General features: G+C 39.0%; 1 pseudogene; it reads right to left on the bottom strand.

The window, feature by feature from the left end:
• Positions 1-2,667: 2,667 nt before the first annotated feature.
• Positions 2,668-3,322, bottom strand: LOC123253632 (annotated as a pseudogene).
• Positions 3,323-12,325: the final 9,003 nt, after the last annotated feature.

The raw sequence follows: 12,325 nt of genomic DNA, 5'->3' as shown, positions 1-12,325 counted from the left end.
CAATGTGAACTGAAAGCAAAAGAGTAGGGATTTGGTGGAGAGAAATGTGTCTTTCAACTATCCCCTCATCACCATTTTGATGAGCCAATGCCAAAACATCTTTACTAGGTACCAATCTGGAATTGCACTTACTTGCTGTACAAAACAAATCAGAGACATAAGCTCTGCCTTTAACGAAGTTATAATCTTTTATGGAGTATGACCCTGCTTTGTTTTCTCTGCAACCCAGCAAAACAAGTCTGACAGAAGTTTCTCTGATATTTATTATACTTGGTTATCCTTTGTGAATTTTTTATGCTGAATGAGATTGGAGTTTTGATGGAAGGTTTTCCCACAATCTCTACCTTCATAGGGTTTCTCACCAGGATGAATCCTCCAATGTTTGGTAAGATATGAGCAACCTCCGAAGACTTTTCTACACTTAGTACACAAATAAGACTTATGTCCAGTGTGAACCCTCTGATGGTCATTGAGGCCTGAAGGCTTTCCCATGGTTTCCACATTTATAGGGCTTTGCTCCACTATGGATCCTCTGATGTCTAGTAAGAACAAACTTCACCTGAAAAGCTCTCCCACATTCTTGACCTTGATAGGGCTTCTCTCCAGTATGGATTCTTTGATGCTTTCTAAGGCCTGAGCTAAATGTGAAGGCTTTCCCACATTCTTTGAATTCATAGGGTTTTACTCCACTGTGAGTCCTCTGATGGTAAATTACATCTGCTCTCCCTCTAAACTTTTTTCCACATTCCTTACACTCATAAGGTTTCTCTCCTGTATAAACTCTCTGATGATCAGTAAGGGCTGATCTCCTGAAAGCTTTCCTACATTCATGACACTGAAAGGGCTTTTCCCTAGTATGAATTCTTTGATGTTTAGCTAGTACAGAATTCTGATTAAAGGTTTTCCCACATTCTTTGCAATTATAGCACCTCTCTCCACTATGAATTCTCTGGTGTCTAATAAGGTATAAGTTCCCTCCAAAGGTTTTCCCACACTCATAACATTTATATAGTTTACTCTTTTGTCTGCAATCAAAGCCTAAATGACAAATGCCAGCTGCCCCACCCATAGAGGGTTTCTCTTCATTATTAGGTAGCTGGTATCTTAAAGATACTGTGTTTTGTCTCTGACTGTGCTTATGAGAATCAAATTCCTGAGCTCTTTCTCCTGAAAGACTTCCTGGGTGTGGAACCATCTTAAAGTTTAGATCCAAGATGCCTTTGCACTCCTGGCCTCTCTCCTATGCAGTACTATTGCTGGGGGAAAGAGTCACATGCCAGAAACATTTCTCCTGGATAGATTTTCTGAGTCTGTTGTCTGCTCTGCTTCCTTGCTGCAGTTCTAACTTGCCTTCACAGTCTGAAGTCTCTTGAAACTCTGGGTACTAGACAATAGCCCCAAAGATTCCTGCTGATAACATCCTCTGAGATCCTGTATCTTCATTAATTTCCTGTTTTAGATACCTGTCTTTAGTTTTAGGCTTTGCCCCATCACCTGAAATGACAAAAAGAAAATAATAGCTATTCCCTACAATATATCACTCCTTTCCACAATATTGTCTATACTCAGAGTTTTTAGATAAGGGGGATCAGGGACTGTTTTCTTTGTGTGATTTTCCCCCTTCTTGAAGGTACAAGTCTTCACTGGATTCTGCTAAAGGATGATACCAGGTCAGAATGACCCTCAGATAGCAAAGCTTTTAAATGTGAAAGATCTTATTAAGATCCAAGGAATTTTCCATATTTCAAAGCTGGAGTTAAAATTGACTTAGAAGGTTCCAATCCTGATTTAGTGCATATGTGTTGAAGACATGATTGTCAGATAATCCATTCCTTGGTATCTCCACGCTAGGTTCACACACTGGCATACTCCATTTCATTCTTTAAGGATCTTGAATTTGGGCTTGAGCTTTAAAATTTACAAAATTCTTCTGAATATATAGTAAATTTTGATACATAAAATTAGTATTCTTACTGTCAAAGTAAATTCACTATATATTACTGATTTCCCCCTACCTCTTTAATCTCTATTCTATTCACACATGTTAAATCTCTGTAGCCACTTAAATATGACAAATAAGTCATGAAATAAATAAAAGAGCACCACTTCAGAAAAATGTTTACTTTACCCTTTCTTCCCTTCAACAAAGAAATAAAAATACCAACTGCCAACATATGCTCTCTTTGTAAAACATCTTCTTGAACAGAAAAGATATTACCATCCCTCATAAGTCACTGAGCAATGACTCAAGACTGAAAGATTGTTGCTTTTTTTCTTCTTACAGGGAGTAATGGTGTAGTCTTCCTATTATGAACACATCTGAATTCGCCCTAAACTATTTCCAAGTAGGAGCTACATATGTCAATAAACACCAATTTAAATCCAAAGGTGCAAGGCTGGTGTCCCTTCTCAAGGAGGCAGAAAGAAATAATTAACCAGAAGAACAACATAAAGGCATTAAAAAAAGGTCACTAAGGAAAGAAAAAAAAGCTCTACCACCCATAATCCCAAACACATCTTCATGATTGATGGTTTAGGAAAGACTCAAGAAATCAAACAGGAATGTTATGCCCTTCTGTCTAAAAGTAATTTCAACTAGATGAGGAAAACAGCATCATTGTGATCAGGTTGGGACATAAAAGGCAGCCATTTCCCTGGCTCCCGTGACTAGAGATTTTTAGGGATGATGAGGTTTCTCAGCATGTCAAAAGAGTTGCCATCTGGATGCACAGTCACATCATGTCCACCTTCTTGATGAACTTGAAGGAAGCCAGAATCATCAACACCAACAATGCATAACACTGGGCCCTCACTGCTTCCCAGATGGACTTGCTGACCACTGTGAACCCAGTATTTATAATATAGAGGAAGAACTGCATTAGGTCCTTTGTCCTGAAATGTGCATATTAGTCTCTCCAGCCCAGTTACTGTTCTTGCAATGAGATAATCCACAGGGAACAGACTTAGGTTTTTATTATGCTTCTTATTATATTCTATGATGAGGTCATTGATGCATATAGTAAGGTTGCTGTTATTCACACTAACTCCACAACCAATAAGTATGTAAAAAGTTGTTCCCACAATTGTTGAGTTGACCAAAACCCCACCAAGTTTCATCTGATCACTGTAGTAGATATCATGGGGCCACTTTCCTCGTAAGTCAATACAACGGGATGCAGATGTGTAAGGTAGAAATAGAACAACCCACAGGACTAAGCCAGACATTGCCATCACGACCTTTGCCTTATGTTTGCTGGACTGCAATTGCTATGAAACCCAGGTCTGATGGCACCTGAAACAATAACCCATCCAGAAGATTCATTGTGGTTGAAGTCACTTCAGCAAACAGAACTATTTTTCCTACTTGCTTTGTCTGCAAATTTTTTCGATAGATCACTGGATTAAAATGTTCTGAGGCAAATTCCTGTGTTGCAGTGAAAACTGGCATATTTTTTTTCTTGAATAAAATGCAATTCTTGAACCTTTTTTTCTTAAATAAAATGCAAGTCATCCTTAGAATTGCCATTAATAATTTTAAAATCTCTTGGAAGGTTACTTAATGAAAACCATATTTTATCTTGTTTCAGCTGTAATACTATTTTGGATATTTCTACTTTAGAAAATATCATTATTGAATTACTTTTGAAAAATAACAAAGTGTTGAGACATCTGAGTCCTTAAACACATTCTCACACTTTTGCTTTGAAATACTTTGAAATAGGTTCAGAATTGTCTGAGGATGAGACTGAAGAAACTTTCATTGAATATTGCATTTTTTATAAAACTGATTTTGCTTCTGTTATACTAAAGAAGGTTTTTTAAACCTAGCTGAATTCAATGTGTTAGAAAACCAAAAATAACTTAAAATAATTCATCTAAATTAAATTTTATCAAAGTTTTATATCCTAATTTTCTTTAGAACGGGATAAATAAGTCTTAGATTGTCTAAAGCAGTAAAAGAGCAATCTAGCAGCTCTCAAATCCTCAGAAAATATATAAATTAATAAAACTTCTAGATAATTATTAATTTAATAAACCTCTAGACAATTCCTTTATAATGTAGTGGTAGTAATGGTGATGAGAAGGAGGAGAGAAGGTTTATAAGAGAATTGAGGTGGTGGAGAGGGTGTTGGACTTAAAAGTCAGAAAGACCTGAATTCAAATCTGGCTTCAGACAGTATCTGTATGATGCTGGCAAGTAATGTAACCTCTGTTTACCTCATTTTCCTCATATGAAAAATGGGGACAATAATAGTACCTACCTTCCAGGATTGGGTAAGGATCAAATGAGATAATCGTAAGATTCTTAACACGGCGCCTGGCACATAGTAAGTGATATATAACATAATAAACAATACAAATGTTAGCTATTATTACTGTGAAAGTGGTGTACAATGTGCCTGTGTGTTTTTTGGTTTTTGGTTTTTTTTCTCTGCAGCCTAACTTGGAGAAAAAGTGCCTCTATTATACATAGCAGAAGTATTAGATGAGTTTCTTTGAAATACAGCCTACTCAAGGAAATAGTATGTCTGAACTCTTAATTTACAAAGGATGGTTGTATTTGCCAATATATTTGTCTGGTATTTCAAGGTAACACCACTCCTATTATCACTTTAAAAGTTTTTAGAACATTCAGAAATGTTGATCTTTTCTGAGTATAAAATACCTCAAGGGCTAATCCCTAGAACTTCATTTGAAAGAGTTGCAGGTAAAAGGGAGCTAAAGTACATTTATTCAATGACAATTTTGGAGGTTTGGGGGAACATTTACTTGAAAGATGTTGGCATGAAATGGATAGTTATGAAATAAAAACATGAAATTGCTAAAAATAAAAATAAATGTGAAAGATCTGAGGGAAAGGATTTCTCCTTGGTGAAGAGGTGAGGTTAATTTGGGTTTAATTCCTTTTGTTAGGGTAGTCATTGGTCTGGAACTATGATAACACTGGGAGGGAAACTGCCTCCACCATATAGATCACCAGTGCATTCATGCCTTAACACTGGAACACTGAGAAATTAAGTGACTTGTCCACGGTGTTAGAGGCAGGCCTTGGTCCTAGGTCTCTGGACTCCAAAGACAGTCCTCTACCCAGTGAAGAAGGACGTTTTCCAGTATTAACTTTATCTAGACCAAAGGGCTGGTCAGGACCTAGGGTGGTTTCAAAATGGTTTACCATATACTGATAGTCTGGATAAGAACTTTCCTGAGAGGATGTGGAGATAAGAAAGACATGGGACAATGTTGAGATAAGAAAGTCCTGGAGACTGATTAAGCCCACCAAAATCCCAACTCCTATCCCTTCCCCCATTCCAGTTACTTTAAAAGAATCCTGCTGGTGGTTCCCGGGGAAGGGGGGGGGAGGGGGCAGACGGTACTTTACAGCCTTCCCTGGTGCACCAGCTTAATAAAAAGACTTCCTTGTGTATTGCAGTGTGGGTCTCTGTTTGTTGGGTGGGCTCACGGAAAATGGACCCTAACACCAGAATGCTATGAAATGGAGATGGAGTGATGAAATGGAGACACTGCTGCAAAAAATGAAGAATCCTTCTCACTGAGAGTGATAAATAAAACAGCTTTGCACAGTGAGAAGACATAAGCTGTGTGAGCCTGGGTGAGTTCCTTAGCCATGTTTGCCTCAGTTTCCTCATCTATAAAATGAGCTGGAGAAGGAAATGGCAAACCATTCCGGTGTCTTTCCCAAGAAAACCCAAAATCAGGTTACACCACTGAAAAAAGATTGAACAATAAAAACAGGAGAAGACATATGGTGCAGTAGAACTCCATGGACAAATTCCAATCCAAAGTCCCAATTCTGTGCTACCAAGAACCAGTCATTTGCCTCACTTTACTCATTTGGAAAATGGAGATAATAATATTTGCAGCATTTCTCTTTGGATTGTTATAGACAAGCATTTTGTAAACATGAAGGTGCTAGAGTTGAAATTCTTTTTTATCTTCCTCCATTTGAAAGTGGTCTTTTTGAGAAAAAAGGACTACTTTTCACTGTGGTGAAAGCTGAGGACACTTTCTTAGTGTGGATATTAGGATGAACCCTGTACCGAACAAAATGTTTATTGAGCTTAACAGCCTCTCCCGCACCCTCCCTCTTCTCTCCATTCTCCAGCCATACCATTATTGGGTTTGCACCCCAAAGAGATCATAGATAAACAGACTTGTACGAAAATATTTATAGCTGCGCTTTTTGTGATGGCAACAAACTGGAAAAGGAGGGTATGTCCTTCAATTGGGGAATGGCTGAACAAACTGTGGTATATGCTGGTGATGGAATACTATTGTGCACAAAGGAATAATAAACTGGAGGAATTCCATGTGAACTGGAAAGTCCTCCAGGAATTGATGCTATTTGAGATAAAAAATCTTGCGACTGTAATTTACTATTCTTTTGTTTTAATTACAAAGATGTATGAATTTTCACAAAACCAACAGTAGAAAACTTTATGTTTTGCAATCTAAGAAATGGCTGTGCCTGGGAAGTTGGGAGGGTGATCTTGGCTTGGCCTAAGGTAGGACCCTCTTCACTCAGTTTCCCCATTGTACTATTTCTTTTCTGAACAGGAATTGTTCCCACCTGGTTAATCTGAGCCTTGCTTTTGATAATTTGTGCCTATATGATTGAGAGTCAGATATTATTCATGCTTGGATTCAGACAGAGATAAGGGAGTTTTCAATACATCTGTTAAGACATTGATATAACTCTGTCCCTTCTTTTCCTTTCATAGAAAATTCCTATAATCAAAGTAGGTAAAGAGTAGAAGCTAAGTACAATATTGAATTTATTAATTAATGGTTGATGCTGGAAAATCTCTGAGTAGTAGGAAAAATCAAACAATTTTATTATACATTTCTGGTCAAATTATAATGGAGGAATGACACCTTCCATAAAGGGAATAAGACAAGGATCTAAAACTTGCCTAATTAAATGGAATAGTACATTTTGAGAAAACAACAAGATAAGACTATTTAAAGAATTATACTATGTATATCATTGGCTTCCAAATGCATCTTGCAAGGAAATTCAGGCTCTGATAATATTTTAGTGATAATTTTTCAAAAGTGGATTAAGGATTTTACATTTACAATTCTCTTGATAACTGTAAAGAAAGTGAAATAATTGGGGGCAGCTGGGTAGCTCACTGGATTGAGAGTCAGGCCTAGAGATGGGAGGTCCTAGGTTCAAATCCAACCTCAGACACTTCCCAGCAGTGTGACCCTGGGCAAGTCACTTGACCCCCATTGCCCACCCTTACCACTCTTCCACCAAGGAGCAAATACACAGAAGTTAAGGGTTTAAAAAAAAGAAAAGAAAAAATGGAAAGTAAAATTATTGTATGAAGTTTTGTTCCTGGCAGATTTGAATCTAGGAACCTCTAGAAGTGATTTGGAACCACTGAAGCAGAGCCTTCTGAGCTGTTCCCTAAAGCGAATCCCGCTGCAGAATGTCCAAGTAAAGGGATGAGACATCTGGGATGAAAAACATGGTGACTAAATGGACCCTGGGAGAGGATTATTAGGATACAAGGACACTTGATGACCTCTGACAAAGGTCTAATTACTCAAATTTGTAAGGAACTAAACCAATTCTACAAAAAAACCAAGCTGTTCCCCAAGTGATAAATGGGCAAGGGACATAAATAGGCAATTTTCAGATAAAGAAAAAAAATTATCAATAAACACATGAAAAAGTGCTCTAAATTTCTCATAGTTAGAGAAATACAAATCAAAACAACTCTGAGGTACCACCTCACACCTAGCAGATTGGCTAACATGACAGCAAAGGAAAGTGATAGATGTTGGGTGGGGGGTATGTGGCAAAATTGGGACATTAATGCATTGCTGATGGAGTTGTGAGTTGATCCAACCATTTTGAAGGCACTGCTAGGTTTGTACCCCCAAAGAGATAATATAGAAAGAGACTTGTACAAAAATATGTATAGTAGCCCTCTTTGTGGTGGCAAAATATTGGAAAATGAGAGGCTGCCCTTCGATTGGGGAATGGCTGAATAAATTGTGGTATCTGTTGGTGATGGAATACTATTGTGCTAAAAGGAATAATGAACTGGAGGAATTCCATGTGAACTAGAACAATCTACAGGAATGGATGCAGCGTGAAAGGAGCAGAAGCAGGAGAATCTTATACATGGATAGAGACAGATAGGCTGTGCCTCAATCAAACATAATGGACTTCTCTACTAGCAGAAATGCAATGACCCAGGACAATTCTGAGGGACTTATGAGAAAGAAAACTATCCACATCTAGAGGAAGAAATGTGGGAGCAGAAACACAGAAGAAAAACATTTCCTTGATCACATGGGTTGATGGGGATATGATTGGGGATGTTGACTCTAAACAATCACTCTATTGAGAACATTAATAATATGGAAATAGATCTTGATCAATGATACATGTAAAACCCAGTGGAACTGCTTGTTGGCTACAAGAGGGGGGTGGGAAGAAGGGAGGGAAAGGAGCTGAATTATGTAACCACAGGAAAATATTCTAACTTAATTAATTAATAAAAGAAACAAGGACACCTGATGTTAGTTAATATTGATGATCATTATTCTATTGTTACCTTGGAGTCACCATTCTCAAAATTAGTCCTTTGTAAGCCCTCTAAGTGGTTTGATCTGTCACCTACCTCTTATTTAACTGATTAAGAATATAGGGAAGAGCCTGATTGATATGAACTATAGAGAAGGGATCCATGGGGGAGTGGGCACTCCTCCAAATCAAAAGGCGGGAAATTGTGAGAAAATTGAGATTTGGCGACATGCGGTTAATTGTGGGAATTGAGTGAACCACACTGATTCCATCTTGTGACTCGGTTCTGCAGCTAACTCATTTTCCTTTCTTTTCAATCATGGGCTAGTCCAAATTCTGTCCTGGGAGAAAAGTTTATTCAGTTATGGGAATTGGGAAAAAGTGAACTGCAGTGTTTGAACCCAGCCCCGCGTGGCCTACAAACTGGACCACTTATGCCTTCTGTTTAGACCTTAGCCAAGAACCCAGCTTATATTAAGCAGAAACACAGCTCCTAAGGCTGGGAGACTCTGGGCAAGTGACTTAACCATTTCATACCCTTCACGTAGTACCTCTTCTCAGTAGAGAGGACCTAGTGGTGTCCTGCCAGGCCAGGCACTGAGTGATGACATTTCTTGTACAAAGGGCTCACAAGGAGGGCTGAGGGGAAGGAGGAGCATCCTCAGGGGAAAGGCCAAAGGCCAAACCAGTTCCAGGGAAGTGTCAAATGGAGGGGTGACATGGGCACACCCTTGGGGACCCGGGGCAGGCACAAATTGGGACACCAGAAGAAGTTGTGCCTCATTTCAAACAGGACCAACTGGCAAAGGTCATGACTCTTTGTGAGTAAAAAAGGGACATCAAGGACCTCTAAGTAAGTAGATGGGTTGCTCTTCCAGAGCAGCAGAGTACTTCTGTCTCCATTTCAGAAGGACAGATGGAGCCTCTCTCTCACCTTTCTAAAAACAGAATGAAAGGCCTGCTTCTTCCATAGCTAGCCCCACCCTGGGTTTACCCACACATTCTAATAATCCTGTTTCTCCTGTCTTAGCTGGTATGTGAACAGTCTCCCCCTTCCTCCCTCCACACTTTCCCCGCCAAACCCTGATCCTCTATTGAAGGTCAACACTTAGGAATTCACATTCACAAATCTGTTCCATCACACAAGACACAGAAACCATGTCCCTGCTTGGCAAAAGGATCCATGGACACACACACACTGTGCAAGAGGCCTGCTTCTCACAAGAGCTCCCCAGTCATGGCAGTCCAGCTATTTGCCATCTCACCATCCCACTAAACCTGTGACTTCTTTCCCTGTCTCTCACTTTACTCACCCAAGCTGTGGCTTTGGCGTCTTCTCTTTTTCTTCCAAGGTCTCTGCAGAGCTGGGCTCCATGCCATTTCCCCTTGTTCCAGATGCACAATCATTGCTGGCTTGTTATGAGGAGTTCCTGTTCAGGGGAAGCAAAGAACACAGGCTGGTTTATGGGGAGGACACAGAGTTGCCATCCCAGAGATGGGTGCCGGCCCAGGATGCTTCCAGGGTGGGAGATTGTCCAGGGTGGTTCTAACAGGAAAGTCCAGGGGAGTTTAGGAGCTGAGGGAAAAGCAAACATTCCAGTGGAGAAATCTCAAGGCAAAGATGTTCAACTCCTTGAAGACAAGGCTCTTATGGCCCTTCATCAAAGAACAAACATCCAGGCCATTTCTCTTGACACTGGCCAAGCTTTTTATAAACAATCAAGTTCCCCTCGATTCAAAGGCACAGATATAGAGGTAGAAGGAAGTCTTCACTTTTAAGAGAAGGAAACTGAGGCACAGAGACATGAAGTGACTTGCTAAAGGTCAAACAGGCTTAAGTGGCAGGATCTGAACCCAGGCCCTTTGATTCTATTTGGAAAGTGTTTTGTAGTTGTTTTCATATAATTCCTTTGTTTGTTTTGGTAGATAGATTCCTAAGTATTTTATATTGTCTAGGGTGATTTTAAATGGTGTTTCTCTTTCTACCTCTTGCTTCTGTGATGGGTTGGAAATATATAGAAATGCTGATGATTTATGTGCATTTATTTTGTATCCTGCAACTTTGCTAAAGTTGTTGATTATTTCTACAAGCTTCTTAGTTGATTCTCTAGGATTTTTTAAGTAGATCATCATATCATCTGCAAACAGTGATAGCTTAGTCTCCTCATTGCCTATTTTGATGCCTTCAATTTCTTTTTCTTCTCTAATTGCTACTGCTAGTGTTTCTAGTACTATGTGAAATAATAGAGGAGATAATGGGCATCCTTGTTTCACTCCTGATCTTATTGGAAAGGCTTCTAATTTATCCCCATTGCATATGATGCTTGTTGATGATTTTAGGTATATGCTATTTATTATTTTTAGGAAAGGTCCTTCTATTACTATACTTTCCAGGGTTTTCAATAGGAATGGGTGCTATATTTTGTCAAAGGCTTTTTCAGCATCTATTGAGATAATCATGTGATATTTGTTTGTTAGATTGTTGATAGACAATGAGGAAATAACATTGCTCAATATGTATGCACCAAATGGCATAACAACCAGATTCATAAAGGAGAAACTGGCAGATCTCAAGAAAAAACCATACTAGTAAAACCATACTAGTGGGATATCTAAATATTCCTCTTTCAGATCTAGATAAATCAAACCAAGCCCTTTGATTCTGAAGCTGGCGCTATTTCTGTCATACTGTGCTACCTCTCTGTTTGGATCTCACCCTAATGGTTTCTTCTCCTCAACAGCTAACTCATGATATTTGTGGCTTGCCACTATTTTGCCTTCTACTCCCAAACTGCTGAGATGCCTGTTTCCTAGAATAGAGTTTAAGGAAAAATCACTCATTTCAAATTCAATTACCACTAAACTTGGGAAATCACATGCACAGAAAAATCTCACTGCTTCCCTATCTTTTACTCTTCGCTTTTGAGATGCAGCAAACACAGTCCAAAGTGCGAATTTTGAGCCTTGGATTTCATCCCCCATAAGTCCCTTAGTTTTCCCAAAATTCCCTTTAATCTCTCCTGCACCTCCACTTTTGAGTAGTCATGTTATTGTTTTATAGTTGGCTGCAACTCATCCCTCTCTCTGTTTGGTTCCTGGGAGGGAGCTGTTTAGTACCTTTTAGTTAGACTCTTTTGCTAGTTTATTATTAATAAAATATTTATAAATATAATATTTAGTATTTTGCATATTAATTTTAATCTTTACATTATGACTAACCATGACAGGATAGAATTTTCAAAAACTTTTTTAAAATATATTTTTAGTAGTGTTAGTAAGTTTGCCCAAGTGCTGAGAGCTGGGGTTTTCCATTCTTGCCCTACACTGTTATGGTTTTTTCCTTCTCCTCCACTCCAGCTCACCTGCTTTCATTCTAGCTCTGCCAATTATGACTCGACCCACCTACTTTCCCTGTTGGTGTCTTTTCCCACCCATATGCTTGAGTCAGCATTCCAAACCACTCCCTGCCCAGTCTGCAGCTTGCCAATCCTAGCCACTTTTTTTCAATGGATGGGTGAGAACTCCAATCCCTTCCCCCACCCCACATGGTTTTTTTAGCCTTCCCTAGCCATTTTTTAAACTGAAGTCTTAAGCTGATCCTGGACTCCTGCCTGAGAGAGACTTGCAACTGAGGAATTTTTTTTTTCCACAAGAAGGGGACTCCTCTGCCTTTTCTTTTGAAGGAAGAGTGACCAAGTCAGTAGATTTGAAAAAGTCTTTGGGATTTTGTCTTTTGGCCTTCTTCTGACCAAGAGAAGCCAG

This window comes from Gracilinanus agilis, chromosome X (assembly GCF_016433145.1).
Source record: "Gracilinanus agilis isolate LMUSP501 chromosome X, AgileGrace, whole genome shotgun sequence".
Lineage (NCBI taxonomy): Eukaryota > Metazoa > Chordata > Mammalia > Didelphimorphia > Didelphidae > Gracilinanus > Gracilinanus agilis.
The sequence above is the reverse complement of the archived record's forward strand: the minus strand, read 5'-3'. Positions and strand labels throughout refer to the sequence as shown.